At 39.8% G+C, this 25,272-nt stretch overlaps 1 long non-coding RNA gene across 3 annotated transcripts in view; it reads right to left on the bottom strand.

The window, feature by feature from the left end:
• The window catches only part of LOC123348514, a 171,355-nt gene that overhangs the window by 128,251 nt on the left and 17,832 nt on the right, over window positions 1-25,272 (bottom strand). Inside the window, exon 1 of one of the 3 annotated variants that reach the window (XR_006573201.1) lies at window positions 19,984-20,302. The exons of the other annotated variants lie outside the window; for them this stretch is intronic. This is a non-coding gene — a long non-coding RNA (uncharacterized LOC123348514). Of the gene's footprint in view, window positions 1-19,983; window positions 20,303-25,272 lie in introns of those variants that run through there. 3 annotated transcript variants of the gene reach the window in all.

The following is a 25,272-nucleotide window of genomic DNA, read 5'->3' as shown; positions in this document are numbered from 1 at the left end:
AATCCACTAAAAACATGAAGATGGGCAGAAAAGTTTCTCTCTTGCCTGCATGGCCTGATCCAATGGACATGCTGAGAGCAAACCTACCAGATTGGTCCTATTCTAAATCCAGAAAGAGAAGGTGGGGGTGCCACTGCCATTCACCTTCTAATCCAGTGGTTAGAACTCACCCCTGATGTGGGAGACCTGGATTCAATTACCCCTCCACTTGATGGGGAGAAAAAGTATGAATAAGAGTCTCCCACACAACTCAGGGGAGTGCTCTACTCACTGGGAAAAAATGACATTATGATGGGGTAGGAATTTCCCCCTCAATCCATCCTGTTGAAGCTATTCCACTTTAGAAGAGGAGGACTGTACTGGACCTTGGGTCTCCCTCCTCCCTCATTAGTGCCCTAGCCACTGTACTCCATCTCACTCACTGTCTCTGGCCCAGTGACTATTTAAGTATTTGTACAAAGTGGAGCAGCTTCAACAAGAGATCTTGAGAGAGACCCAATAGAATATCCCACAGATCAGTGGTTACTGCACTGTCCTGACTGGTGTGGGAGACCCCCTTTCAAATCCTCTCTCCCCTTCAGATAGAGTGGAAGTTGAACCCTGAGTCTCCCCCATTCTGGGTGAGTGCCCTGACCACTGGGCTAGAAGTTATTAAATGGGCATCACCACCACCAACTCCTCTTCGTCACTCTCCACCTCTATTTTGTGTAGAGCAAGGCAGGCACCTAACTCATTCTAATAAGAAACAATTTAGGTTCCTAAACTGCCTGACTTCTGGTTGTGGATCATAAACTGAGGTAGGGTGACCAGATAGCAAGCATGAAAAATGAGGACACTTTTTTTGGGGGGGGTGGTGGTGGTGAGGGGTGGGTAGTTTTGTATATACAATTTAAAAAAATAGAACATGCACATAGGCCTAACTTGTATTGTAGGGCTCCTTGAAGGAGCCCAAGCCTGAGCCCTCCTGTGCAAGCTAAAGGAGCCCGAGCCTCTCTGTGCAGGGCTGAAGGAGCCTCACCGACTATATTTAAATTAAGATTGGATGTTTTTCTAAAAGAAGTGTTCTAGGATTTATTTTGGAGACGTTCTATGGCCTGTGCTATATAGAAGGCCAGACTAGGTGTTTGTCTACTTGTAAAGTACTCGAGAAGCACAGCTGCACAGATGCAGCTGCACTGCATGTAGTGGAAATGTTCTATGCTGACAGAAAAGCTGTCTCTCATTGGCATAATAAAACTACCTCCATGCATGGCAGAAGCTATGTCGGTGAGAGAAGCTCTCCTACCGACACAGCATTGTTCACACTGGCACTTACGACAGTGTAACATATTGCGCTCAGGAGGGTTGCTGACATAAGCGGTAGTGTAGACATATCCTAGAGAATCACTGTGGTCCCTTCTAGTCTTAAAATCTATGACTTCCAGAAATAAGACTCTTGAGGTTTTAGACCACCCAGCAAGTACATCTCTATATAACAAAGTAAGTAAATGACTTTAAAAGGAGACAATGTAACCAGGGCCGGCCCTAGAGCAATTCAATCGATTCCCGGGAATTGGGCCCCGCGCCCTCCCGAAGGAGCTGCCGCTGAAGTTTGGCGGCAGCTCAGTCGCTGCCGTGGAGGAAGGTCCCTCCGTCGTAGTGCCGCCAAAGGCACCGGCAGCCGATTGAGCTGCCGCAGAAATCCCGGCATTGGTGGCGGCGGCAGCTCAATCGTTGCCGCTGTCTTCAGTGGCATTTCTGCAGAGGTTCCTTCCTCCGCGGCAGCAATTGAGCTGCTGCTGAAGACAGCGGCGAGACTTTGGCGGCAGCTCCTTCGAATAGGGCCCCGTGGTGTCTAAAGCCGGCCCTGAATGTAACACAAACAAGGCCATCCGACTCCAAAATCACCTTATAAAGCTGATAAATTAAGGAATGGCACCAGTGTTGAGTGATCTGGTAGATTAACTCTAGCCTCCTAATTGTGTGAGGTGGCAGAGTTTAGGACACACATCTTGCCTCAGAATCTCGCATTAGCTAGTTTAGCAGGCTCCCTGCCTTGCATAATGGCTGGGATTATATTGTTGTTCCAGTGATTTTTAGGCACCTAAAAGAGTTAGGCATTGCAACGTCTAAGTCAGTTTGTTGATCCAAACTTGTGTACAGTCAGTGTCACTATTTTGTAGATGGTCTATAGCAGTTGTGGGCAACCTGAGGTCCGTCAGGGTAACCCTCTGGTGGGCTGCAAGATAGTTTGTTTACACTGACCATCCACAGGCACAGTTGCCTGCAGCGCCCAATGGCTACGGTTCACCATTCCCGGCTAACGGGAGCTGCGGGTGGCTGTGCCTGCGATGGTCAATGTAAGACTGTCTTGCAGCCTGCCAGCGGATTACTGGGATGCCCACCACTGGTCTATAGTATGACATCATCACTCTAATACACTGCTCTGATGGAAACACATGGGCAAGCTATGCTCCGGTAACAGCAGAGGCAAAGCTGAAAGTCAAGAGGCAGCTAGGAGATGTGTGCAATTCCAGGATAAGGGAGAGGTTTAGTTATGTTGCTTTTATGTCCAAGTCTCAAAGTCCTTTAAAACATAAGCAAAAAAGCAAATACCCGATGGAGGTTTTTTGTGCTATTTTTTACGTGATTTTTTTCTTTTTAAATTACTTTTTTTTGAAAAAAGGAAAAATAAAAAAGCATTTTGTTAAAGCATATGTATTACAACTTGTTTTTCTTTTTTAAATTAATCAGCTTTTTGCTGACATCCTTTTAAACTACCTGTCACAGGTTGACCAATACATTCTAGTGGCTATTGAGTCTTAAACAATGGTTGTACTTTTATTGGTAATTTGTTTCTTAATCATAGCAATTACTCCTTTCAAATAGCTTCATATAGTAAATGCTGTGCTATTTCATTTAAAAAGGAGTACTTTTTTTTTTTTTTTAACTGAAGTTAGTTATATTTGGAACATTAACTTTTTCTTGCTGAACATTTGTAGCTCAGCGTCTCATTTTTCTTATTAAAATAATCGATGCTTTATGAAGCAAAGTACCACTATCGTTACTTTCCACTTTATTTCAGTATTGAAGCCTGTACCTTAATATTCTATTGCTGAAAAACAGCTTGCTAAACATCCTTACTTATTAAGTCCAAGTAATGCTGCTGCTATAACTGCTTCTCTTGATGAGCTCCTCTAAGAGATGGTTTGATCTTCTTCAGTTTAGTATTATCTTTCCTATTCCAATACCTGGTTCTCTGAAGTATACACATGCTTTGTAGGACCTTGCCAACTCTTATTTATCTAGCACCAGTGACAAGCATACTCAAATGGTCAGAATGTAAGGATTTTTCAATTCAATGCACCATCCTCAAGTAGTAAATTAATTCCCCAATTTCTCCCCATATTAGGGCCAAGTTCCAGTGTATAAATCCTATTGAATGGAGTACAGGATTAGGCCACTATTAGGGATGTCCTGATATAGTACTGATGTGTATTGGCATACTTCTACAGAATTTGATACGTTTCTCGCATTTCAGCCACAACCTAACTTAATATCCATCACAGCTGAAAAAAATACTTGTAGATACCTTATTTTCACATTTACTGATTTCTGGTGTTTAGAAATTCCACACCCCAAAAAACATGCCAGATACATTTGTTGTCATATCCAATCGTGCTCCACAGGATTCTGATCAAAGGAGTGACTGCTGTTACTTTTCAATTTATATTTTAATCATTTAGTAAGCAAGCAACAAGAGGACAGTAGGTGATTTCTCTGATTTCACAGTAAGCACCCAAGCAGTACTGGGGGAGTTCACATCTGCTTCCAGCTCAGAATCTGAACTTTGTGATTCAGGCTGATTCTCTAATACACTGAAATGGAATGCTGAATCAAGATAGCCAGGGACTTTAGAGAAGTTTAGATTTATATCTGAATCCAAATCTGAACTCCATACCTTAGGACCATCTACTTCATTGTGATTTTTTTTTATAGTTAGGAGGTATGAAATACAATAATTGGATCTAAAAACTTATATTCCTTACTCATATAAAATTCCCATGGGGCCAGATTCTGTTACCTTATTACATTGATTAACACCTTATTCTGTGAGCAGCCCCACTGTAATCAATGAGACCAGTCATAGAGCATGGTACAACTCCATAAGGGTATTGGAATCTGACCCCATGGTCTACAAGTGGGAGTTCAGCCTGCGTAAAAAAGTGAAGAATCACACCCATCACAGATTTTTATCCGTAAGAGAAGAAAAAAAAAAACCAAAAAAACCCCCACCTTGTTATAACAACAGTAATTAAAAAAAAAAATCTAGCTGGTCTGTTAACAGTCTATGCAAGTTAGATTCAGTTATTAGGGAAGCTGTCTTTGTCTTAAATGCATTAAAATGTCATTACCCATACTGACCAAAGTACCTTTTTCCAAAGCCAGTGCTATAATTACAATTAAGCAAAGACTTGTTTATTATCACCAAATGTATGCCAATGGCTCACACTAATGCAATCCAAACATTAGCATGAAACATTTTTCCAATTACTGCACAGACTCCCTATAGTGTTTCACACTGCTTTATGACATTTTAAACTCTGTAAATAATATGGTCCTTTAGAAATCTGCAAAATCTTTCTATTCCTCCCTATGACTGGAGAAAAACTAAATCTATTAAAAGCACATTTTCATAGCAGCAGGATAAAAATGCTTTTACTACATTTATCTTCAAAATTGGTGGTGTTAAATAGTGCCAGGGGATAAATAACCATAAAATATAACATTAGTATACAGGGTACTGTTCTAACTAGCCATGATGGGATGTCTCTCCACCCTTTCATTTTTCTTTCTATTTATTCCATTACAGCTATAGAATCATACATCAGTTACTGTGGCAAGCACTATTTTTACCCTTGTGTTGAGTTGTTCTTCACCTTTGTTACTGCCTAATGTGGGACTAAAGAAGGAAACCATACAGAGATTATAAATTCCATAACAGTCCACATTTCAAGAATGTCTACACCTGTCTTCATAACTAATATTACCTAGAAATGTCTTAGGTTTGTTTTAGTCTTTAAACTGTTAAAGGTTTGTTTGGTTTTTCTGGGGTTTGTGTGTGTATGTGCATGCACGTTTTGTAAACCAGATTACAGGAACAGCAGAATTTAACAAAAATGTCCCCTTAAAAAGCAGTGTAAAAATTGTAATCACATTGAATATTAGACAATCAAAACTACACCTTGGATTTAAAATCTGAGTTTTACTCAGCTTCACTAGGAACTTCATTAAGCTGTAATATTTCAATTGCTGGTAACACATTCAAACTATTTTTAGAAACCTTGATATGTTAATCTAAAATAAGTATTTTTCAAAAAGAAGGAAATTTTTCCTAATCAAAAGACATGAGGATTAATAATATTTGCACTGAAGCAAGCATAAATACCTTATTTAATACTTAAAAAAATAACATGAGTAAGCTGTATGTGCTGTACTTCCTGTTTACCTGGCAGTCAAACAGATCCCAGATAGGAGTTCCCCACTGAGCAAACATGCTGCTCACCACTGGGCTGTGCCACTGACCATGACTAGAAGTTACAAAGTGCCTGATGAGAATGAGTGCCAGCAAATTCCGGGTTCCTGGGAGGTACACTGCCAATAGGGTGATGTGGTTCTTGATGCTTCAGTTCCATAAACTAACTGCTTCTATACACAGGGGAATGGATCTTGTGCCTCCCTATTTTTACAGAATACAATTGTTTTATTGCCTGACATTATAAGAATGTGATGAGATTGGATTAATGGTTAGAATGCCCTGAATGCTTCTTAGGGTATGTCTTCACTACCCGCCGTATCGGCGGGTAGCAATCGATTTCTCGGGGATCGATATATCGCGTCTCATCTAGACGCGATATATATCGATCCCCGAACGCGCTCCTGTCGACTCCGTAACTCCACCAACCCGAATGGCGGTAGCAGAGTCGACATGGAGAGCCGCGGACATCGATCCCGCGCCGTGAGGATGGTAGGTAATTCGATATAAGATACTTCGACTTCAGCTACGTTATTCATGTAGCTGAAGTTGCGTATCTTATATCGATTTTCCCCCGTAGTGTAGACCTGCCCTTAGACTGCTCCAAGGTCCAGGAGTGAATTCTGGTTTCCCAGGGCATCCAAGCAGTCTCACATGCGTGACCATCCATGTGAGCCCCCCAACCTAGCACATAAGGCGCGTGCATGTGTGTGTGTGTGTGTGTGTGTGTAGTTTTTTGTCTGGTGAAAAAAAATTCCCTGGAATCTAACCCCCCACCCTATTTACATTAATTCTTATGTGGAAATTGGATTTGCTTAACATCATTTTGCTTAAAGTCACATTTTCAGGAACATAACTACAAAATTAAGCGAGGATTTACTGTATAACATGTATGAAAGAGTGAGCAGCTTCCTGGAAAACCATGAGATGTCCCATTTATGGTGCTTGAGACCAAATTTGCAGTAGTTTCTACATTAGAACTCTGGAGTCATCACCTCCTAATCTAACCAAATTAAAAAAAAAAATCCTGTTCTTGCCAATCTACAGACAGCAGATTACACCAGTATCATCAGGACTATACTTCCATAAAGGTTTTTGCATAGCATGGGGGGCTTACTGTGCCTGAGTTCGAACTACAATGTGTCAAAGCAGGGGCTGTCATAACAGAAAAGTTTATATTTATGCTATTTTCAAACAAACATGTAAAATTGATGCAGTTTTTTATTTGAAGGCTGAATACCTTAAAGGGCAAGAGTAATTTAGCAATGTTGCATTTAGATTGACCTCAAACTTCCCCCTTTTACAGTAGGTTTACCAATCCTGTTTTGTTTTGGTTTTTGCTGAGATTCAGTGTGTTGCCCTACCATGTTATAGGCTGACGACATTACTGTGGTTAATGTAAAGCAAGAGGCTAACCTATTGGGGATATCAGAGAAATGCATAGGAGTGGTGGTAGAGTTTTATTTATGGCATCTTTTAAAAAAAGGTTTAGTTTGTTTAAAATTACATTCAGTGTGTTTAATACAAAGGAGCTCTCACAGGGACACAAGTTTCATTGGCAGTTTGAACAGGTGATTATACTTGGTAGGTTGCCATTAAAACTTGTTTTACTATCTCTATTTTATATCCTCTGGATATAATCACAATATGGCATGTACAGAAAATCATTGTAGGGAATTCAAGTCATTGGTTTCAAAAGTCTGCTGGTTTGGTGTCTATTCCCCGGGAACAATTTTCCTCCTTAACTAGTTTACCAGTGGGTTCAATTTGCACTGTAAATACATTGTCCTTAAAAAAAAAAAAAAAAAAAAAAAAAAAACCCCTCAGGATTCTGCCCAGAAATCTTTTCACAGCCTTTTTATAGTCAGAAGAACCACACCTCAGCTTAACTTTCCCACATTAAATAAACTCTTACCAATGATGGTGGAGAGAGAAATAATGATCCTTATGTGTATATCAGTTAGATGATTCTGTAAGGAGTATTTCAGCCCCAATTGAGCAAAGAACTTACCGTGTGCTTAAATGCTTTGCTGAATCAGGGCATTTGATACTACAATACATCCTGTGACCATTACTGAACTAAGTACTCCTTACTCACATGACAAGTCCCTTTGACTTTGATTAGACACTTTGTGCAAGTAAGAATTATGAGATAGGACTGTTCTTTTAAAACAGGTACTAGGATCCATATCATAAGGAAAAAAAAGGAAAGAATACATTAAATATCAAATGTAAGAATTAGCCAGATCCTGGGCACCCTGAAAGAGAATTCAAGCTGTAAAGAGATTACATTTGATGTGACAGAAATTGAGTGACGGTGTTATGAGGCTACGCCACATAGTGCACAAAAGTAGGAGGATAACTGTCAAATATACTTCTTTAGCTTCTACAACATTAGCTTCTTCAAATACAGCTGTAGACATACTGCAGTAAACAAAATATTCATCTAAGCTGAAAAAGGACAAATTTTGCTGAAGCAGATATCTTGTGATAGAGAATCCCTAATAAAGTTATATGAAACTAGAGAAGCAAAAGCATTAGATGGCCTTAGGTATTTTCCATTAAAATATTTTTGACGAAAATGCAAAAGCCAATTTTTCCCATGGGAAAATTTTGATTTCGCTGATTTTGTTTTTTCTTTGGGAAAAACATTTAGTTTCCAGTCAGTTCAGCCCAAATCAAAATATTTTTTTTTTGTTGAACTGACCCAAAACATTTGGTACGAAATCAGTTCAACATTCAACAGCATCTCACTCTGGTGCCACAGTGCCTCATGGGAGTTATAGCATAGGTGGCTCATGTACCCCCATTCTCTTATAGGCTGGATTTACAGTCCAGACTACATTGATTTCCAATGCTCCCATACAGTCTCTCCTCTATCAAATCATGTGGCCTGGCATGGGAGTCACCTGGCTACAGTTGCATCATGAGAAATATAATCTGGCCAATGGAAGAGAATGGGAGCATCAGACACCTGAAGTACAACTCCCATGAGACAATGCAGCGCCTCAGATAGATGCAGTTTCATGTTGAACTGACTCAAAATGAAACATTTCAATTTGTGAATATTGAAATATTTATTTTCAATCACAAATTCTGACACTTCCAAACTGAAATTGTGTGAAACTTTTTTTCCCCCCATGAAAAAACCTGATATTTGCAGCTATGTTTTCAACCCAATTCAGAATAAAAATTTGAAATATAAGAATTTATTGCTGGAAAAGAACTGTGATTTTTACTCAGCTCTAATCAGCATTTATGTTTCTAGGACACAGTTCTGTTCTCTTTTTACCCTGGTGCATCTCCCATTTATGCCAATTTGACTGAGAGGAGAAATGTGTAAATCAAGATTATAAATTACAGTCAGATGCTATTTTGGTATGCTCAGACCATGCATATTCCTTGATTTTGTTAGAAGATGATGTCACTTAGTCCAATCAAAGTTGACTCATGTTCAGGGAAAGAGAGGTCATGAAGTCTCTATGCACAGATTATCCAGCTACCTGAAAAGTTTCTATTTATATTTATTATCTGAGTGAACAGCCATTGCTGATCTCACTACACTGTCAGCTTTAAGTGTCTGTCATTATTTTTATTGTTTCCCCTGTAGTTTTCTCTTCATAATATATTCTTAATTTAAGCAATCGAATGCAGAATCCAAAATTTTACTATTTTAGAATATATCCTACAACCACTAAACCAAAAAGAGTAGGACGGAGAATTACTGGTTCCTTCTAGAGAGAGAAAGTGAGCCACAGTTTTCTGTAACCCATATATACACACACATGAACAGCTTCTAGATATCACAGACAGATATTAGAAAGCCTGTAAATATATTTTCTCTCGCTATATCCTCAACCCCTATCCCAGAGACAGGCACAGAGAGGATATACAATATCTTTGGATATATATCAGTTGGAGCCCAAACTAGAAGATATGTCATTCACTCAATAAAGTAGCATTGGCACATGCCAGCAATGAATCTGACCTGTTGATTTATAACTAAAAATTTGGAAATACCACTGTGACTGAATGCATCCTTATATTCATACCCTATATACCATTGTAACAAACTTTGTACAGAATATGCCTTGTGAGATATCATTTGAAAACTAATAACTCACTGATCAATAGTATCATGATGAAATTGGTGCAGCAACATTATATGTAAAGTTATGAATTCCCTCTAAATGATGTTGGTAGCACATGTTCAAACCCACATAGCCCAATTAGGTAGAACTGGTCCAGCAGGTCTTAAACAAAGGAGTGTGTGTTTACCTCAATTTTATATATCAAGTTGTAAATAGAGTCCTTAGACAGCTAGAGGGGAAGACAAGAAATAAGAAAAATGTACATTTCAGCAAATGGAGATGGAAGAGACAGCATGCATCCCCTTTCACTGCCAGGCAGACACTTCTTTACTATTTAAACAGAAGTTGCTTTGATGGGTAACCTTCAGAAAAATACATCTCAAACGGGGACTGGATTATAAAAGTGAGGGGCAAAACCACTCCAAGTTCTCTCTCCCTATCCATCTCTCTCCTTTTCACCTAAGACAGCAAAAGAAACAGCTGTTGGACTTTGAAAGCAGATCCTGGACAGAGTTAGATTAGCAATGTTACTGTGAAAATGTGGTGGGAGACCTCACCTTGAACCAAGTCTATCTTTATTTCTCTTGTAACCATTTCTGATTGTAATGCCTTAGGTGTGTACTCACTTAAAATCTCTCTCTTTATAGTTACATAAACTTGTTTTATTCTTTAATTAAAACTAATCCAGTGTTGTGAATTGTTGGGTAACTTCCTTTAAAGTAGCAAACTGTTCTCTGTTGATCCCTTTAGAGGGGCAACAGACCTAATATAGCTGGACTGTCCAGGAGAGGGCTGCAACTTATGGACCAAATTCAGTAACAACAGGTTTAAGTCCAATGAATTTGGCCCTATGTGTTTTGCAAAGTAGTGTGCATACCTTTTGTACTATGAAAATAAAACAGTAAAAATGAAGTAATTAATCAATCTTTAGGCTAGAGCAGGGGTAGGCAACCTATGGCACACGTGCCAAATGCGACACACGAGCCGATTTTCAGTGGCACTCACACTGCCGGGTTCCTGGCCACCGGTCCGGAGGGCTCTGCATTTAAATTTAATTTTAAATTAATTTTAAATGAAGCTTCTTAAACATTTGAAAATCTTATTTATTTTACATACAACAATAGTTTAGTTATATAGACTTATAGAAAGAGACCTTCTAAAAATGTTAAAATGTATTACTGGCACACGAAACCTCAAATTCGAGTGAATAAATGAACACTCGGCACACCACTTCCGAAAGGTTGCTGACCCCTGGGCTAGAGTAACTCTTCAGCACAACTGAGCCTCACAGTTTCAACACTACTGATTTGTGTAAAATGGCTAGTTGCTAGGAGGAGCTTCCTTTCTATATTTCAGGATTGCTTTAATGGTGTATCATCTACAGCTTTAATGGTGTATCATCTACAAAGTGCACAAAGAACTAGCTTGAGATGTCCTGAGCATGGTACATGGAATCCCCCAACATCATTCCCTTGAAGAATTAGCTCAAAAAAGGTACAATATGCCTAAATAGGCATTGCACAGCTGACAGAAGGTAGAGATTTCAAGGTTGGGTCTCTGAGACTTGGGAGTAGAACTTGAGGGGGAAAAAAAATCAGCTTTCATGAAAAATAACTGGCATTTTCCCACCATTTTACATTTCCCAACAATTTTTTTTTTAATTAAAAACCATTTTTGTTCTTTTTTTAGTGAGGATTTTTTTTTTAAACCAGAATATTTTCACTGAAATATTTTTGACAAAAAAATAAATAAATAAATAAAATTGGGAATATCAAAAGTGGAAATTTTTCATAGAACTATTTTTCAGTTAAGAGTAATAAAAGGTAATTTTCCTTAATTTCTGAGGAAAATACCATTGTGATTGTTATATGCTGGTTGCTAGTTAGAGAGAATAGGATAAATCTTCAGCTGGCGTTGACTGGTGATTTACACCAGTAGTTCTCAAAGTTGGTCCGCTGCTTGTTCAGGGAAAGCCCCTGGCAGGCCAGGCCGGTTTGTTTACCTGCCGCGTCTGCAGGTTCGGCCAATCGCGGCTCCCACTGGCCGCGGTTCACTGCTCCAGACCAATCAGGGCTGTGAGAAGTGGCGGCCAGCATATTCCTCGGTCCGCACCGCTTCCCGCAGCCCCTATTGGCCTGGAGTAGTGATATTCCCATGGTTTAGAAGTGGACTTTGAACAAGAGCAATATAGTTTCTATGTATTGGCATCAGTAGGTTACAAGTTTATTACAACCTGATCATTGTCCCAGACCTCTGGCCACTGTCCAAATAATCCCAATTTTTATATAAAAAATAGGTATTTCACATGACAATGAGCAGGTGAATGTCAAATTTACTATCAAAATGGGACCTGAAAATCAACCTTCTCCAAATGAATAGTCTCACATCCTACCAGCTTTTAATACCTATTACTAGATTTTGAAATAAATGGCAGAATATGTAGGAAACATCATGAAAAATGTCAACTATTAACTCTAGAAACACCCAGGAAGAACTTGCTATTTCATATTCTGTTTAAAATATGAGATACAAATGGAAACAGATACTGGAGGAATTTCTGAGGGTCTCCCCAGAGCTGTATCCATTTAGGTCGAGGAAAAGAGATTATTTGAAGATTATAATAGATTTAATAGAAACTCAGACTTTCAACAGGCATATGAGTTTACGAAGGGAGCTTGAAATGACTGATTACCTCAGTTAAAATTTTCCTTTAAGAAGTGCCTTTAAAAAATTAAGATATGGAAATTATCATGAGTCATCAAAGCACTTCAAAGAAAAGGAGTTTGTAAATAGACAATGTCTACTACTAACAAAGAGGCTACTAACAAAGATTACTTTATGGATGGTCACTTGAGGATGTGATGAATCCGCTAAGTCAAATGGAAAGGAAAGCAAAAACAAAACAAACAAACAATCTCAAGACTTCTTCATTGTCACCATGCTGCTGCCTCAGGCCACTGATTCTACTTGCCATCACATTGTAGTTGGCATCCCACATTTCCTTTAAGAGTGAAACACTTGATTATCCCTGCTCTGTTTGGACTTCTCTCTGTGCTTTGTCTCTATTTACTTACAGCAATGAGAGTAGAAATTTAAAATAAGCAAGCTGCAAGTCATATACCTTTTGTACTCTTCATTGTCCATTTATGAAAATCAGTAAAATATTAATCATACACACATGAAAGGACTAAGTACTGGTCTGGAAGGCTATGAATCAAAAGCTGTGTAGAAAGCCCCAGATGTGGAGACTATAATGCTGAGTATTGTGTAAGGACACATCACAAACTAGAAGGCTACTTGAATCCCTTAAACTGCACTTTCTGGACTACAGAGCTGGGTAACATCCCTCCTCCTAGTTTAATTGTACAATACAATGAATAAATATGCATATATACTGTAAATAATCTTTAAGGCTCTGATTCCACAAAATTTTGTACTTGCACTTATGCAATAACCACTATAAGGGACTGAAGCAGGGATCTCCAGAACTAACAGCCCAGGCTGCTACAACTTGAGCTACAACCAAGGCTCTCCAGTTGGGGCTCTAACAGACACCTCATCTGTAATTGGGCATAGGGGCATTTGTAACACACACTCATCAGTTGCACTGAATTTTTTACACTGCAAGTAATTCCAATGAAATCAGTGGGACTATTCACAGTGCACAAAGTTAAGCATGTGTGTAAATCTTTGCAGGATTGGGGAATAACGGAATAATTTCCCTTTTAAAATATAATTACTATTATAATTTATCACATACTTTAACAAAGCTCCAGATTTAGGCATGCTCTTGGCAAATTTTAGGATGTTCAGTGTTTGAACAGATGGAATGTTTTATGACGATGCTCTCATTCCTAACTCCTAAAGGAATCACTTTTGCTTGAGGTCAAAGGTGAATTTATTCCCCATGTTAGCTTTGTCCTGAGGCTCTCCCTAAGCAGATTCTGTCAACTGTGCTATACTTCTGCCAAACTAAGTAATGATTTTGTCATGTGGGTTAATATTCCGCTGGGATCCAGCTTTAATCAAATGGATTTCACTAAAAAGAGAATTTTCCAACACAGTAACAATTATAACATTTTGTAGATGTTTAAACTGGTAAAAAGCAAAAACAAAAAAGACACCCATAACCACAACACAGAAACCAAAATCTAAAAAGAGTTATTTGCAGCTGATCTGCTCCCTTGATAAACTCATGCTCCTACACAGCTTGGAAGCCTTAGATACCTTGTGTCCTTTATAGTGGAACTCTTATTAATAGAATTCATATTTCAGAGCAGGAAATTGTCTGCAGTAGAGGTGGAATTTTAAGGCTGCTGGTTCATATGTACTCCCAAATAGTGTTCTATTGACCCCAGTGGGATCACACATAGGAATAATAACTATATATGTTTGAAAGATGGACCACTAGGGAAAAATGTGGTGGCAGGACCGAGATGGATCAACGCACAGATCTAGGCCTGTGCCTAGGGCTCCAGCTCCTGAAGTCGTTGCATCATTTCAGGGCCAGAGGGTAGGGATGGCGCCACAGGAGGCCCCATGTTGTTGTGTAGTTACAGTCCTGATCGCCATAGTCCAGTCCTGGGCAGCAATATAGTATTATATGCTTATATTCAGTTTCACTAAGTAAATATATTATTTAAACCCACTTTGGAAGTTTGCACCTGTTTATCATGCTTACCCAAACATATCAGCATATGTAATATAACTGCTCTTTCTTATACTGCTCAGTTATTTTGTCTGTGTCTTCTATGAATTCAGACCCAAAAGCAGATCAGAAGAGCAGATCAAAACAGCCATTTTGGAAAAAAAACAAAAAACGTCAGGCTATAATAAAGACATAAGAGCAACACTTTCCCCACTCATTTTCAAATGAAAGTAAGTTTTTAAAATAAAAATAATCCCCTCCCTCTTGATATGCACTTATCTTCTGACTTATCACAGTTTGTATCATTAGTACTGACTCTTTTAGTCAAAAAGTCAATGAAGTTACACCAGGATGAATTTGGCCCCGATTTTTGATCAATAATATGCTGAGTGCGATGATAACGTGGTAACCTTTAATAGTTCAAGGTAACCAGATTAAAAATCGGTTAATGCTCTTTAGTGCTTAATTTTTCTTTGCCAGAAAAACTTGTCTCAGAAAAGTGGTTCTACAGTTGGACTCCAGTTAAAATCTTCCATTATTCTGGCAGCTTTGAATGTTGAACAATGGCATCCAGAACCAAGTTTCACACATCAATTCCAGAGAAAAGTGAATGCAAGCACCAAAGCATGAAACAAAATATCTTTGGCAAAATTTGTATAGACACATCATTGCCTCTGAGCTTGGTCACAGAAGTCTCCATGTAAAGGATAAATATTTTTATTCCCTGGCAACAATGGTAATCTCTAGATAAAACTCTTGTGCCTCATGCCATAATAAGCTCAGAGGAGAGAGTGCAAGTATTGATTTAGGAAAAAATAATTTCACTAAGTTACAGAAACAGTTTAGCATAAAATCAAAGAAAAAATGGTTATCAAGTCAATCACAAGATCTGATTCTCTACTCCTCTAGACCAATTAACACTGATGTGACTTCATTGATGTAAATGAAGTTAAGTCAGCATAAAACTGAAGTAGTGCAATAAGGACTCAGGCCCATAGGGCTAGCTCAATGAAAAGAAAAAGAAAAAGAAGATTTAGGCACCTAACTTCCACTTTAGGTGCTTAAATCCAAACTTTAGATCCTCAGCTACTGCCTAATCCCATGGGTGCATAAGTTTCAACTGATAAAGTCCCCTAAATATCTATTGGTGGATATGGACAAAGTCACCTAAATCCTGATGTCCAGCACCTACCTCATGCTTAAAGTGCAGCAGGAGCCTCAAATTACAGGAATTCCTCTGCCTTCACACCTATGGGCCCCATCTGGCAAGCATTTTCAGAGCACATGTTCCAGATCAGGCCTCACTCAAACAGAGGAGGTGGTCCCTGTGCCTCCCTTGTACCTAAGAGCCCGAGATGCAAGTTCTAATCCTTCACTCTGCCTGATGTAGCACAGGAACTCAGGTCTCCCATATGAGTGCTTGAGCCACCAGGGTATTTTTTAGAGGGTGGGAGCAAGGGCTCTCACAGTTTCTCCTGTTGCAGTTGTTCCACTTTGTATGAAATACTTAAGTAGTCATTGGGCCAGAGTGGGAGTGAAGATGACTCTATAGGCAAATGGTCAGTACATTCACATAGGAAATGGGAGACCTGTCCTCAAGTTCATGCTCGACATCAGGCCAAGTGGAGATTTGAGGTTGGGTCTCACTCATCCTTCATGAATGCCCTAGCCACTGAGCTATTGCATATGAGGGCATCACCACCAATTTTTGTGAGAAAGGGACAACCTTGCATATGAGCCTAACTCCAGGAGAGAGTTAATGACTGTGAATCCCCAGCAGCTGGAGGAACCTTGCATTATGTGTCTAACTCCCTTTCAGGGGTGTGGTTTATGCCCATCTCCTCAGCATTTCCTCTGGGGTAGTTTAGTCAGCTCTCTGCTCAACGTGATGATTTTGGACAGTCTCATTCTTAAGTGCTTAACTCTTCTCATGAATTGTATAGGGAGCCTAGATGCCCAAGTCAAGGCTGCAGATTCGACTGGGCCGTAGGGCATCTGAACGTTGGCATTGTAATACTGAGTCTAAGTCCCCTTTGTGGATTTAGCCCATAGTCTAAAATAAAAAAAATAGACATGCACCTCTGCATAATTTAGGTATAACATCAGATTATAACATTTTAGACCCATTACCTGGATTAGGTCCCATAATCCTTATTTAGACACTGGAATCAAAGCCTGCAGCTCCCATTAAATTCAAAGGGTTTGTTGGTACCACCCTTGATGAGCTAAATCACCAGTTCATGTAAATCTGTCTATCTTCACTGAATTCAGTGAAACTATACCAATTTACACCAGCTGATGCTTCAACCCCTCAAAAAATCAGGCCACTTTGATTTAAGTACCTAAATATGGATTTAAGAATGTAACTTCCGCAACATCTAGGTTTGACTATACTGGCCTTTATATCTTATTTTGAGATGGGCACAAATCAAATTCCTCGGTCCAAACACCTCTTACTGTCGAAGGGGTTTGAAATCCCAATTTCAGAAACAGCTTCAAATTTTACAACACACCAAATACAAAACTCCAGATGTCATTTACAAACCTATAACTTTGGAGTATTCAAAATGTTGATTCAAATAATCCACCCTCTAAATTTTATCATAAATTTTCCTCTTACCAAACATCTCCACTGAAACAGTGTTCAATGAAAGGTTCTTGTGAGTAATAAAACTGCTGTCATGAAACCCTGACCTCATTGAAGTCAATGGCCAAACTGTAGGTGAATTTGGAGAATTTTGTCCTCGACTGGCAGTTCTCAGTTATGAAAATCTTTAAGAACAAGACAGAATAGAAATAATATATTTGGTGATAAATAAATCTTCTTGTATCTGAATCTAAGATCAGAGCTGGGTGGGAAAGAGGGTTCTCGTCCAATAAAATTTTCAATTCCACATGGAGATAAAAGCATGCTCTTTCAATATTTGTCATGAAAAATCAGAGAGAGCGCAAGTACACACACTGTCCCAAAATAACCTTGGGGGTTAGGGCACTCACTTGACATGTTAGAGCCAGGTTCAAGCTCCTACTCTGAATCAAGTAAACCAGGGACTTGAACCTGGGTCTCCTATATCCCAGGCAAGTTCTCTAACTATTCTGAGGTAGTAGGTCACTCTCTATATTGCTCACATTTTAACCAGAAATTCCATCCTGGGCCAAGAAACCTTTCTAATGATTTTTTTTATTGAAACATGTTCCCAGAAAAAGATTAGCTGAAGACTAACTGGCATTTTTTAATGAAAAGCGATTTCATAGAGAAAGTCTCAAGCAGCTCCACCAATGATTGCACCGGCTCATATACATCAATCAAGCATATAACAGCCTAGCCATAGCTTACTTTTTCCTGTTCGAGGAAATTCAGGAAAAATCTTATTAAAATGTAGTCGTTAAGACTGGAATAGTGTTCTGAAACCAAACCTCTACATGTTGAAAACCTACATGAACCCACAGACTTATAAGCTTTCCCTTAGCTCTGAGAACAGTGTGTCTCTTGAACAACATTTTGAAATTCATTTTGGAAAATTTGCAAAACAAGCCTCATTTCTTAATGTTGCTAATAGTATTCAGAAAGATTATTCATAAATCTTTCCTAAGGAATGTATTCCTAGTAGAGCTTTTTGCTTAATTTCTAACAGGAAAAGTGTGTTCATCTATAGCAATTCCTAAGTAATAACTTTTTTTGTTTGTTTGAAATGAGGTGGTGCCACTCACAGTTTCTCGCCATCTTCCTTCCATTACATTTATGCATACTGACAGGTTACAGGTTCTGTGCTACTTTTTGTGGCACAGAATGTTAAACTGACAGTTGTTTTAAAAAAAAAAGACTTAAAATTTAAAGACAAATAATCACTTCAGGCTGAGATTTTTAAGATGCAACCCTGCCTGGGGAACAGTGTAAGGGCAAAGTGCCATAGCAGGCACTCCAGTAGGGGTTATGCCTTGTTCGGGCCTAAAGACTTCTATAGGAGTCCTCGGGAATACAGAGTGCACCACTTTTTTATGGGGTGCAATATGGGCTCTTTCATAAGTAGTTCAGTTGGCTTACATGATATGAGACCATGGTTTCTTGGGCTGACTTCACTGCTTGTTTATCCACACAAAGCTGGACATAATCTAGTTTCTAATTTATAACAATGCCAACAGAAACAAACTTGTTCTTCTATTTATGCATTCGTATACATGGCATCCAATTTACAATTTCAGTGCAATCACCTAAAAAAAATTCAAATGCCGATGCTGAGGTTCTTATCATCATCATCATGAAGGATTGTTCTACAAAAATCACAGAGATATATTGTGGAGTCCTCACTGAAAATTCCTGCAATCAGCACAAATCCACCAGTCTTTTGCTGACAACAAGGAATACACAATAATACACAACGGTGATGAATTGTAAGGAGAGCAATGCTTTCCACCAAGTTTTACTGAAGACCTGACTGATGAAATATTGTATTTGTGTATATTAAAATTAAAAGTATAACAATGGTACAAACTAACATTTGAAATTCAAACCAGATACTGTTGGTTGACACAATGCAAGATACATCTCAAAGTCTTAGGGCTGACTAATTGAATTGCCGTTGATAAGATGTCACTTAAAGAGACATCTCTGGAGTGAAACATGGGTTTGCTGTAAATGACCTGTCATTAGAGTCATAGGCAATGTCCGTGTCCAGAATGAAAAATATTGTACCTCCCAGCAATATGCTCAGTAGGAGTTTAAACAGCAAGCACGGTAAAAGTCAGTGTACATGATCCACAAGAGAATTATGCCTCAGGTGCTATGTTAATTTACTTGCTGGCATATATTAATTGAAACCAATCAATAAAGCCTGTGGTACAGCATAGAGAATGCAGAAGAAGTAATTGACTCTCACATTTATTCATGTTTTAAACCTGGAAAGGTGGAATAATTTAGTCTAACATATTTCATTTGTGTCAATACAGATAATGTAATCAATTATTTTATCTTCTATTCTTTCAATCCTAATTATAATAATTATGATCAATTTTCAACAGATTCTGTGTAAACTAATGTACTATGCTACAGCTGTTAAATATGTCATTGGATTTAAAGAATTGGAAAACTTTTTCCACAGATGCTTTAAAACCACACACTATATTTTGTTACTCCAAAAGAACACTTAGACACTTACGTTCAGATATTGCAAATGCTTATGCACATACTCAGCTTTATGAGTGGTCTCATTGGCATCACTGATGCAGAAGCTAAAAATACAGCAACTTAAATGGGTCGTGAAAGATTCTCCACACACATACACACTTTTGTTCACACTAGAGTAACTTAACAACAAAAACTTTTTTGGGGCTCTCAAACAAAAATAAAGTTCAAAGTCACAGAACCAAAAAGCACATAATTGCTAATACAATATTTTGAAATATAAGCATTGCAGTGGCTCAATAAATCTATTCTATATTTACAATATTGTTTACTGTAGGTGATTTTAATAGTAACTATATGTTTTTTAAAAAGTCTTTTTATTACACCTGCTAGCAACCTTTATCAATTTTCACCTTGACTATTGCAACTCTTTTCTCTTAGACCTCCCCCAATCACAGCTCTGTAGATACTAGCATATTATATATATTTATATGCTATAAAATATAAAAAAGAGTGCTATCAACCTTTTGCACAGGCAGCCAAAATACACCCATAAATACCTCTATAGGCTTCATATTCATTCAGCATCTAGTTCAAGATTCCTTACCTTCAGTCTGCTCATACTCCCAGAGATGTCACTGATAATGAGGACTTAGGCCTGATTTTCCACATCTTTGCACCTTGTATAGTCATTTACATCTAGGTAAATTAGGAGCTAAATAGTTACCAACTAATTCTAGTTTGGTAACATTTTATGCCCACTTTGCACAGGCAGGAATGATTATATGAGGTGGCAGGCAATGGAGAATGAAGGCTACTATCTAACTACTCTTGGTGTAAGTGCTTTTTCTGCTGCATCTCCAATCATTTGTAACAATACTCCTGGATCTCTCTGTCTCTGCTGATTTAAGATGAACCCATATTCATTCTCTTTACCCCTCTTAATTTAGCACTGCTTGAGCATGTCTGTTTTTGCCTATATAAGCTTAACTTAAAGATCATACAAAGGGATAGATACTCAACTGTTGTCAATCAGCATAGCTTCATTAAAATCAAATGATTATTTGCCCAGCTGAGACTTCAGTATATTGTCTTTACACTGTTTTCTGTAATTTATACCACATACTGTTCACTAGTTTGCATTTTTAACTATGTAAAGTGGTTTGGAACATGAGAGATGCTGTACAAAATAAGACACAAACTTGTAAACACTCACTGCTGGCCAGTGTGCTTATCACAATAGAATTGTTTGCACCTGGTAATAAGTATTTGCAGGATGTCATGTGTTTTATTCATCTGAACTAAATGTAGTGATTAATGCTGGTTAGACTTTCTACTGAAATATATGGCACCATTTTATTTGCCTAATTTAATGTTAAAAATCTAATTTGTTAAATGATTATTTCCTAAAATAGTCTAATAGCTTTTGATAGCTAGGAAAAATATTAAAACAACTATGATCTTTTTTGTTAGAGAAAGAGATTCTGCAAATGTATGGCAACTACTTTTCCAATGATTAGTTGAGGAACTCTGAGATGTATTTGAGAATTTAAATGGGTACTGTCACCTTTACTTGTCTGAAATTGAAAGAGGACCCTTTAAATAGTATCATCTGATTTATACATTGGAGTCCTTTTAATGACCCCCTCCTAGCTCTATTCTTATCAGTTGCATTTTCATTCTTCAACAAATCACATACCAACTTTACTTCTCCATTATCAGATTATACAATCTATAAATGTTTGTGTTGTAGGTTCAAATACTGCTTGAGTGATGCTGATTATTATATCAATGTGAATGAGCATTGCACCCATCATGGAAGTCCATACAGGGCACTGCAGCAGGGTCAAGAGAGCTGCACCAAAGCCAAATTATATGGCCTTAATTATGTCCTGCATTGCACACAGCAGCATGTGGGAAAGTAGATATTGTTAACTTACATTTCTGACTATGGGAGAAGAGCCCAGCCTGTGTGCAGTTAAGATTTACTAAACAGTTAATGCTCTTATGAAGAAAAATACGCTTTCTAGGAAGCATGAGTGGTTAGTAGCAGAAAAACTTATAAAGGAACCAAGCAAAGGTTACCTAGAAAGTTTTGTTTTGTTTTATTTTCCCCAGTAGCTTATAATAAAACCATCTGTTAAAATGTTCATTATTGCTCCTTGATTTAAATAATAAACTATTACCAAATAAAATAAAATAAGGTTACATAAGTGTATTGGGGCAAATACCAAGGAAAATGTTTCAACATATAAATAATGATACCTTACACTTTTGAGGTCTCGTGCTTTTCAGAAATTATGCCTGGTCTACACTTAAAACGTATACACCTCTACCCCGATATAACACGGTCCTTGGGGGGCCAAAAAATCTCACCGCCTTATAGGTGAGACCGCGTTATATCGGGTTTGAGCCGGTACACCGTGCCGGAATGGACCGGCTTCTCTGGCAGTGATTTAAAGGGTCCGGTGCTTCAGCCACTGCGGGGAGCCCCTGGCCCTTTAAACCACTGCCGGAGTTCCGGCAATGGGGCTCTGGCGGTGATTTAAAGGGCCTGGGGCTCCACATGAATTCAGATAGAAGGCGGTAAAGCAGTGGGGCTCAGGTGGCGCTTTAAAAGGCCCGCGGTTCCCTGCTGCTTTACCGCATTATATCTGAATTCGTTTTATATCGAGTCGCGTTCTATCGGGGTAGAGGTGTACTGGCATAGCTATATAGATCAGGGTTGGGGTTGGGGGGAAAGGGGAGGGACACTTCCCAGTGATCTAGCTATGCCTGCAACCCACCCCTCCAGCATAGATGCAGCTATGCTGATAAAACAGTGCTTCTGTTGGCATAGCTAGCATTGTTCAGGGACATGGTGTTTCCACATTGGCATGACTCCTTCTGTGGGTGTATGCTGCATCTACACTGAGAGACTATGCTGGCATATTTGTGCTAACGCAGGCTTTGTAATGTAGGCATAGCCTTACTGAGTCCCTGTATCTCCAGCTGAGGTCAAAGGGAGTTGTGGGTGCTCAGCACCTCTGAAAATTAGTCCCGTAAAGCAAGATTTGTAAAGGTACATAGGCACTGATACAGAGAGCCGCTTGGTGGTATTTTTCAAAAGCACTTAGGCACCAAGCTCAACAGCATTGTTTCCTTTACACCAGGGGTCTCAAACACGTGGCCCACGGGGCTCTTCTGTGTGGCCCACCAAGCTCCCCGCACCCCCCTGCCTACCTCCAGGCCAGGGGTGGGCAAACTACAGCCCGGGGGCCGAATCTGGCCTGTGGGATTGCCCCCCGTGGCACCGCGAGCCCCGTGCCACTCCCTTAAGTGGCTGGCAGCATGTCCCTTCGGGCCAGAGGGGAGGGGGGAGGAGGCGGCAGAGGGCTCCTGCGTTGCCTCGCTTCAAGGTACCACCCCCCACAGCTCCCATTGGCCGGGAACAGGGAACCGCGGCCAATGGGAGCTTCATGGGAGGTACCTGGAGGAGCAGCAGCGGAGCCCTGTGCCCACCCCTGCTCCCCCAAGGGCCGTGGTTCCAGCTGCCTCCTGGAGTGCAGTGGAGCGGTGTGGGGCCAGGAGCCTGCTCTGGCCCTGATGCGCGCCGCTGCCACCCTGGAGCCGCTCTAGGTAAGTGGCACCAGGCTGGAGCTCGCACCCCGCACCCCAACTCCCTGCCCTGAGCCCCCTGCCGCACCCCACACCCCTCCTGCACCCCCTGGTGACAGGGAAGGGGCAGCGTTGGGGTGGGGACTTTGGGGAAGGTGGTGGAAAGAGGCAGGGCAGGGGCGAGGCCTCATGAAAGAGATGGAGTGAGGGTGGGGCTGGGGGCAGTGAGGGTGGGGGTGTCAGTGATGCGGCCCTTAAGCCAATGCACTAGACCTCATGTGGCCCTTGTGGTTATTTGAGTTTGAGACCCCATCTTTACACTGCTGGACAAACTGAGCAATAGACAAGTTCAATGAGTTGCTTAGTGTCACATAGGCTATGTTCACACTTACGGTGGTGTGCAAACTACTAACACTTCACTTGTAGTTACACACCGGGGTGAAAAGCAGCCTGTGTTCACATGCGTCACTAAAGAGCGTAGATACATGCTGCATTCAAACACTCCACTGGTGGGAAGCCAGCAGGGAAAGGCTTCAGCATTTCCCCATTTTCAGAGCCTGTCACTGTGTCAAAGGAGACACTCTGGCAGGAGGGAGGCAGTAAGGAAACACTCCGGTAGTTCCACACTTCTGATACCTTTCGACTGTGCTGAGAAGAGGCTCCAGCAGAACAGAGGCCAAAGGAAAGGGCTCCAGCAGCGGGAAGCTGTTGGAGCCTTCTCCTACTTCCGGAGCCTATTACAGCTGCTTCCCCCTACTAGAGCCTTTCCCCAGAGCAGGACACTATGCTGTTAAATAAAATAGTATAGCTGCGGGAGGCACTGCTTGAGCATGTAGAGAGCTGTTTTATATATGAGGGTTCAGGCATGGAGGACACTACTGTACTGACCTAACCCATGCCTTACTTTCAACAGTGCTATTTTTACCCATGCTAACTGGGTATTACTCTACACCCTGCCCTAAGTGTAGGTGTACACATTCTGAGCCCAAGACAGAGATAGAAGTAGAAAGTAGGAGTTCTAACTTCCAGTTCCCTTTCTAGCTCTTAGAACACATTGATCTAGAGCAGGGGTCGGCAACCTTTCAGAAGTGGTGTTCTGAGTCTTCATTTATTCACTCTAATTTAAGGTTTCGCGTGCCAGTAATACATTTTAACATTTTTAGAAGGTCTCTTTCTATAAGTCTATAATATATAACTAAACTATTGTTGTATGTAAAATAAATAAGGTTTTTAAAATGTTTAAGAAGCGTCATTTAAAATTAAATTAAAATGCAGAGCCCCCCCAGTGTAAGTGACACTGAAAATCAGCTCGCATGCTGAAGGCGGCACACGTGCCATAGGTTGCCTACCCCTGAATTCTAGAAGTATCAGGAAGCTGGTTTTGAGAGCTGATTCTGATGCCATTTACATCTGCTTCTGTGCAACTGTAAGTTTACTCACTAAAAGCAGCCTTTAATGCATCCTACACCAGTGAAGGATTGATGTAGCTACACCCCTCCAGCACCCATTATGTCCCCTCCCATGATATGCCCTCCATGCTGAGGGAGGTGGAGGGGAGAAGTACAGACACAGCTGCAGCCCATTTTCATTGAGCAGGAATTTCCCCAACACCAGAGGAGTTCTCTGCTAAAATTCTGATTGGATCAGAGCAGCTGGATTGCATTGAAGAACCTTATCAATTGTGTGCTTCAAATAACAGAGGGCTGAAATGCTCAAAAATGCTTGCTTGCTTTCAGTCTTCTGCTTAGATGATGAAACTAGGAATTGGTTCCCTGAAAGAACTGCTGAGGCCAACATGTGCCAGGAAACAGATTTAATACAATAAAAGTAAAAGAACCCTCAATTTAAAAATTTTATTACTCTACAAAGCTATGTGACATACATTCAAAGACTCCTTAAGGTGATAGCAACTGATAGTTGTATATATTTCCCCTGCTATCTTTGTCAACATGTGTGCTAAGCAATGAATACAGAAAAAAAAATAATTAAGTGCCAGTCTTTAAGCATAAATATTGGGAGGACCAGAAGTTCACAGACAAAATAATTTCAAAATAAGGGCAAATAGATTTACCCATGGCGGCACAATTAGTTTCAGTGTATCTGTGCATACAGTGGTGAATACAGATGTGCAAGTGAGTTTTCAAAGAAAAACAGTTGCCAACTTCCCTTCTGGCCATGAAAGTTTAAGTGATTGAAATCCAAGAATTAAAAAATTTAAGTTTCTGAGGTTACAATAATTGGAGCATAGATGCCAAAATGCCACTAATCACTCAGATTACCTGACCAAATTCCCTGTTTA

This window comes from Mauremys mutica, chromosome 1 (assembly GCF_020497125.1).
Source record: "Mauremys mutica isolate MM-2020 ecotype Southern chromosome 1, ASM2049712v1, whole genome shotgun sequence".
Taxonomy (NCBI): Eukaryota; Metazoa; Chordata; order Testudines; family Geoemydidae; genus Mauremys; species Mauremys mutica.
Note: the sequence above shows the minus strand (reverse complement) of the source record. Positions and strands in the feature narration are given on the sequence as shown.